This window comes from Pinus tabuliformis, chromosome 1_1 (genome assembly GCF_031772625.1).
Source record: "Pinus tabuliformis cultivar Carrire ecotype Pingquan chromosome 1_1, CPIR1, whole genome shotgun sequence".
NCBI lineage: Eukaryota > Viridiplantae > Streptophyta > Pinopsida > Pinales > Pinaceae > Pinus > Pinus tabuliformis.
In genome coordinates, this window is record NC_142297.1 from 366899531 (window position 1) to 366906238 (window position 6708).

The window sequence follows — 6708 nt, forward strand, 5'->3', positions numbered from 1 at the left end:
TAACCAGCCTATTATGATTATAATTATCTTCTCTTGGTACTAGCATAGGGATGTGCTTTGTGAAGTCCCAGATAAATTGTGATCTATCTGTGAGAGGTTCCTCTGCTATGCTTTGAAAAATTTGAACCAACACAACTTCTATTTCTTTATTGGTACTGAGATGTTGGCCTCTGGAGTCCTTGATCATGGAGATTCTGTTGTGAGACCTGCGTACCATTGTAGATCTATGGAAAAACCTTGTGTTTCTTTCCCCTTCTTTTAGCCATTGTACTCTTGATTTTTGTCTCTAAAATATTTCCTCTTGTTTGCATAAGTCCTCCCAATCCTGTTGATGCTTTTTGGCATGTTCATTTCTTTCCCCATCAAATCCATCTGCGATAAGGGTTTGATTAATTTCCTGCATTTTTCTTTCAACAACTTTTTTCGCTTCAAAAGTATTGCCAAACTCGTTCTTATTCCAATCTTTGAGCCTTAGTTTGATATGTTTCAATATTTTGTGTAATAGAAACATCCTCATTCCCTGGTTTTGTAGATATTCTTTCCACAATTTTTCAATGTTGCTAATAAATTCTGGATGGGTGAGCCAGATGTTTTCAGACCTAAAAGGTCTATTCTTTGGGGTTCCGATGTTGGTCACCTCAAATTGAACAGGCCAATGGTCCGAGCCACCAAAGGGGAGAATTCTCGTTGTCATATCAAGGCCTGTGAGCATGAGGTCCTCTGAGATAATGAATCTATCCAACTTTGAGGCTACTTGAGACTCTCCTCCTCTTTTGTTGTTCTAGGTAAAGAGGCCATTACTTGTAACTGTGTCAACTAGCTTCATGTTGTCTATAAAATTATGAAATGCTATAAAGTCTCTCCTTAGTGTTCTGGTCCCACCTTTTTTCCTAATAGGGATTTGATCATGTTAAAGTCCCTGCCTAGAATCCATGGTATTCCTGAATTTCTATCTCCTAGATTCTCTAGAGAAGTAAGTAGTCTAAATTTGTCATCAAGTCTCTGAGGGCCATAAACGATTGTGATTAAATAAGTCTCCCTGTCTCCCACAGGCTGAATAACCACTGATAAATAAGTCCTAGATGCCTCAGTGTCCACTATGCAAATATTTTGAGGGTTCCAAAGTGTGAGAATACCTCCTGTTGTTTTGTCTGCCTGGACCTCTATAAATTCATATCTCTTGAGCCATTTGCTGTGTGTTTCTCTTATTTTTTGAATTGAACATTTAGTTTATTGAATGAAAATCATATCTGGAGTTTCTTGTTTCATTCTATTGTTAATATTCATTTACTTCCTTTTACTTCCTAGACCTCTAATATTCCAAGATGTGAGCTTCATTGAGAAATATTTGTAAAGGAGTAGCTGGTTAGGTCTTTCATCTTACCGAAATCTATCATCAATTTTCCACATTCTGTAACTAGTTTTGTTTCTTCCTACCCCTTTCCCTTCCTGGGTTTCTGGGAGCGATTCCTGATGTGGTTTTCAAGGTTTTGACCGCTTCATTGTCCTATCTTTCGAGGTTTCTTTTCCTTCCCAGCCCTTTAGCTTGAGTTCTCCATAGAAACAGTTGTTGCACTCTATTAAACTCATCTTGAGGTAATGAATCCATTCCTTCCATGGTCCCCTATTTCAGGAATCTTTCCAGATCTAGATATTCTCTTTCAAGAATATCCTATAGTTCATGATCCTATGTTTCCACCTCACACGAGGTCATTTCTTGGTCCATTTCGAGTTCCATGTTGCTCAACATAGTCTCATTTTGCTGGTTATTGTCCGATATCTTCTCCCTGTTTTCTTCCTTTTCCTTCTCCCCTAGGCTATCCTCTGTGGCCTGATTTGCCTTTGTTACCTCTTCCTCTTCTTCTAGTATCTTGTACCTGTTCTGACTTGCCTGTTTTTCCTCGGTGTGGTTTTTCTTTTGCAACCTTTTCCCTCCTTTACCTCTATTTCCCATTTTATGAAAGCTTTCATTTTCTTTCCCTATTGTAACTTTACTTCTGCTCTCTGCATTGTTGAGAGGGAAGTCTCTGAATAGATTCCCATGTTCATGGAATTTGTGACATCTAAAAGGAACGTGTTCATAATCCACTGTTTGCACCCATTCTTCATAAAAAAATTCCAGGATCACCTCATTCGGTAGAGCTCCAGAGAGATCCATCTCCACACATATACGAGCAAAGGAGGTGTACTTTCCCCTTCTCGTTGCCTCAGATATTTTAACAAAATGCCCTAATTTATTTCCTATTGTTGATAAAGATTCTGGTTGCCAGTAATCTAGAGGTAAAGAGTAGAATCGTACCTAAAATGAGACCGAAGTGAAGATCTCACGCTCCAAGACAAAATTCATCATCCAAGGCTGCATATAAAGGCATGTAGTCGCATAGCAGTAGGGTCCTCCTTCAAACACCCTGTCTTTATCCTCGATGTTAGTAAAGACTACAGTAAAGAAACCCTTTGACCCAAGATGTAGGTCTATATCCCCTTTAGGTTTCCAGTGATATTTAATCCATGCCTGTAGTGCCTTCTCTGTGGGCCATATCCCCATAGATTTACAAATGATAGCATAAGTCCTCATGTGATCCCTATGTGCATGCTGTGCTGGATCACTTAACACCACTCTAGGTATGACAATGGTCTTGGGCTTACATGGCCCATTTTGTTTTTTGTTTTCTACTTGCTGTTTCTTGTCCTCTTCTTCTTTATCTTTTTTTCTGTCTCCCACCCTCCTATTATTCTGCTCCTGTGTGTTGTCATTGTCTCGTTTCCCTCCTCCTAAAAGACCTTTTTCAACGGCCAACAGTCTCTTGCCTTGGCTGTGTTATCGGGAAATCTAGTGTCCACTCAGAGCTGCTGGTTTCACTAAGATGGGTAGCTATCTTAGAAACAAACAAACTAAAGCTACTTTCATTTTCCTTCATGAGAAGTAGATGAGAGGGGAGCAAAGAATACCAACCTCAGTCTTGCGCTTGGTCCCTTGCTTGTTTCCTCTCCCTTCTGACAGATCTTTGCCACTCCTTCCTTGCTTACCCCGCTTCAAAGAGCACCTATAAAATCAAAGCAGAATAACACTATCGAAGGATAGGGATCTACAATCATAAAAAATATATGACTAGATATATAATGACCACACAAATGTATATATCATCATACATACAAGAATGTGGAGGAAAACTTGAATATCTTTATTAATAGAAAGAATAGAAGAGAGGATTACAACACATTGATATGACCCCACGTCATCCTCCCAGCATGAAAGCCCTTCTTCACCTCATGAAAAGCTTAGATCACCCAACACTATGATATTCCACCAAGAAACCAACAACACTTCCTTACAAAATACAAGATTCCAGCCTCTGGATCTCTAGGATGAGGGATCCATATATAGATGTTTGCAGGGGGTGAGTCAGCTTCTGTGATTTTGATTAGTGTCCTCTCTTTGATAGTTTTGCTTCCACTTGGAGATCTCTTACTCATCCCTGGGTGAATTCAGAGAGGCAAGTGTCACGGGAGAAGTTTCTGGAAGATTCCATGATCATCCACCTTGCAAACTATCTTTGCCATTTGCCTACTATTACCCATCACACTCTACAGAAGGGCTTTCCAGTATGCATCGCACTTTTTGCACTGAGAAGGTGAGATGCATCGCACCCTTAGCATTGAGCAGTCTGTATGGTCTAGTTTTGACCAGTTCTGAGCAATTTTCCATGGAGAACTTCTGGGAGATGATGTAATCAACTGAATTTGTTCCTTTAGGGTATGAAAAAACACTTTTAGGGGCTCAGAAGCCCTTGGTTTATGGACATATATGATTGGGGTTGCAGTGCCCAAATATGTCTATAACAATTGCCCCCTAAAGCATGAGGTCGAAAATATTTTGATGTTTGGTGAAATGCTTTATCATGAGGATCCGAGGCTTTTCAAACTGGAAGGCGACCTGTAATAAGATACAATAAAATACATTATCTTCATAATATTTTCATGATCTTGCTGAGGCGGGCATTCCCATGCTCAGTTTTATAAACTCATTTCATGTACATAGGACAGACAACCGTCTGTGTGGCAGACTGATGATTCTGATAGAGCCTTCATCCTTTGATTCAGATGATCATTTGTGTAGCGATGATGTACATTTGATGTCTTTATTTTCCTAAATATATCGCAGCCCAGATGGATGAAACTAGATCCGGGGTCTTCAAACTCATTCAATCTTCGCCCGAAGTACAATTCGATCCATGTGAAAGATGTTTTGGAATCGAACATGGAAAGACATTGCCTGATTACCAGCCAATGATGTAAGTTGTTAACAGGCACGAGAGGAATCACCGATAATGATAATGACCATCAAGGTACGATAGTACAATTCACGTGGTGTGAAAAAGGTACTTGGCATCGAACACCACGCAAAATCTTTCAGTCGAAGGCCATTGATGTAAACCTGTCGTCAGAAGTGAGAAACTTTCCATTGAGGCATGCAAGCTTCGAAGTACTGAAAGGGTTGTTCCTAGGTCGACTTCTTGGATGATGAGCTGATGTCGACAAGAAGTGACCCATCGTAGGAGGGCCTCAATGAATCCCACATCTACGACATGGAATGGAGCAAATGATTTTGTGGAGGTGAAAATGATCTGATGATACAAGGTTCAGGGTGGCGGTCATGAAAGAATGGAGCGTGAATGTATTGCAGTAGATGAGACATAAGATGTGTTGGTGAATTCTCTGAGCGATTTCTCTTGAAGATATCGGTGACACTAAAAATGGATTGGTAGCATTAACCCCAAAGATGAATGGTACGATGGACCAATGGTAATATGACCGGTGAACGGAATAACCCAACCCGACTCAATCATGGTGATGGAGTGAAAGTGTCATGTTCAAGAGCGACTTGCTACCAATAAAGTTTCTTCAAGTTTTCCTCCCAATTTTTCCCCAGTCATTGTTGACCAGTACCTCTTTATTTTTATCAAGCTTGAGGAGGATAACATATGCTTGTTCTATAATTTGCACTTCAGGCAAACCTGTTGCTATGTTTTAATGAACCTAGTGACAGTGAAACTCATTCTTGTCTATATGGACAAGTTTGTCGCTATTGGTTTTAACGAGTTTAACGACAAACATAACTCGGTCCTTTTTCAATTTTAGAGAGTCTGAAAAGGGACGGAAAGGAAACTCCAATAATCCGTTTTCATCATATAATCCCTTAAGTCCGAAAAAGTATAAAATAATATGAAAGGGATGAATTTTTGATAGTTTTAACAAGCCGAACAAGGCAAGCACTCGATATTTTTGTGTAATAATCGCTCGGGTCCAAAAAGATTAAAATCTAGAGGAGGGAGAGCACTTTCGATAGCTTTAACAAGCTGGAGAGGCCAATTGCTTGCAATCTTTTCATATTTTACGAGTCAGATGAAAAGAGCTTAAAGGAGACTCGTTTTTTGAGGAACGAGTGATATTTTCATGTAGCAACTAATTCCAGGTAAGGTTTGGAATTTTCCAATCATGGTAGTGTCACAAGGATGGCTAACAGAATCACTTGTCACAATTGTTCCTCAAAAGGGTAAACAATCAAATGGAGGCATACGATTGGCTAAAATAGAGTGTAGGTGATGGTAACAACATGACCAAGGCTCAAGAGCTGATGATAATGCATTCACAATGGTTATTTACTGGAGATTGGTTCATTTTTTAATGAGCTTAAACTCTGGGGGAACATTTGCTCATTACTTAGGTTTAATTTTTAACAAGCTTGAACTTTTCATAGAAACTGCTCATGGTAATGGTCATTAATATTCGATTCACCGTTAACACTATGTTCTTTTGACGGTCGTACTACCTATTAAATTGATCCATCAAACTGATTAGAAATGATAATATATGCTTGAAAAATGAGTTAAAACATTAATACCTTACTCAAATTACGTGAAAATTAATTTAAAAGAAGTTTTTACCCCTCATTTTACCATTTCATTTGGATTTGGGATTGTTGGAGCTTTGGAGGTGTTTTTCACCTTGATTTTCACTAGCTGATTCTGGGAGATTCTGAGGACGATTCTCGGTGCTGTCTGGACCAGGTAGGAGCTAAACCTGAGCTCTTCAATTGCATTCCTTCCTTTTTGAATTTTGAGCATGTTTCCCTACTTTTTTGAGCCCCCTGGGTTTGAACAATTTGTTCTACCCCCATCGCACCCTCTGTATACCAAAAGGTGCGATGCATACTAGGCTGGCCATTGGCCAGTCAGTATGCATCTCACTCAGTACACAGCTGGGGTGCGATGGGCGCAAGGAGGGAAACTTATGCACTGCTTTCTCATGGAAATTTTGCCTGTTTTTTGCCAAATCAGGATCCTGACTCTTCTCTTGTTTGTTTTTCAGAGATTCATCGGAGAAAAATGGTTGTTAGATGGTGAGAATGTGAGCATGAAGAAGAGGACATGGTTGCCTTACATGATCTGGGTACGGTAACTGCGTTGCGGAACTGTGGTTTCTTCAAGTTCTTCCACATCTCTAGCATGAGGCAACAAATCAACTTGTTGCAATATTTTCTCGATGCATGGGATCCTACCAACCAAGTGTTCTAGATCACAGGAAAATCTATTCCCTTGACTATCGAGGACATCTACATTTTAACCGGTTTATCGAGGCGTGGTGCCCCTCTCTTACTATTCGGTTCCGCTCATGGGGACGAATTTGTGAGGGATTATATTCACCGAT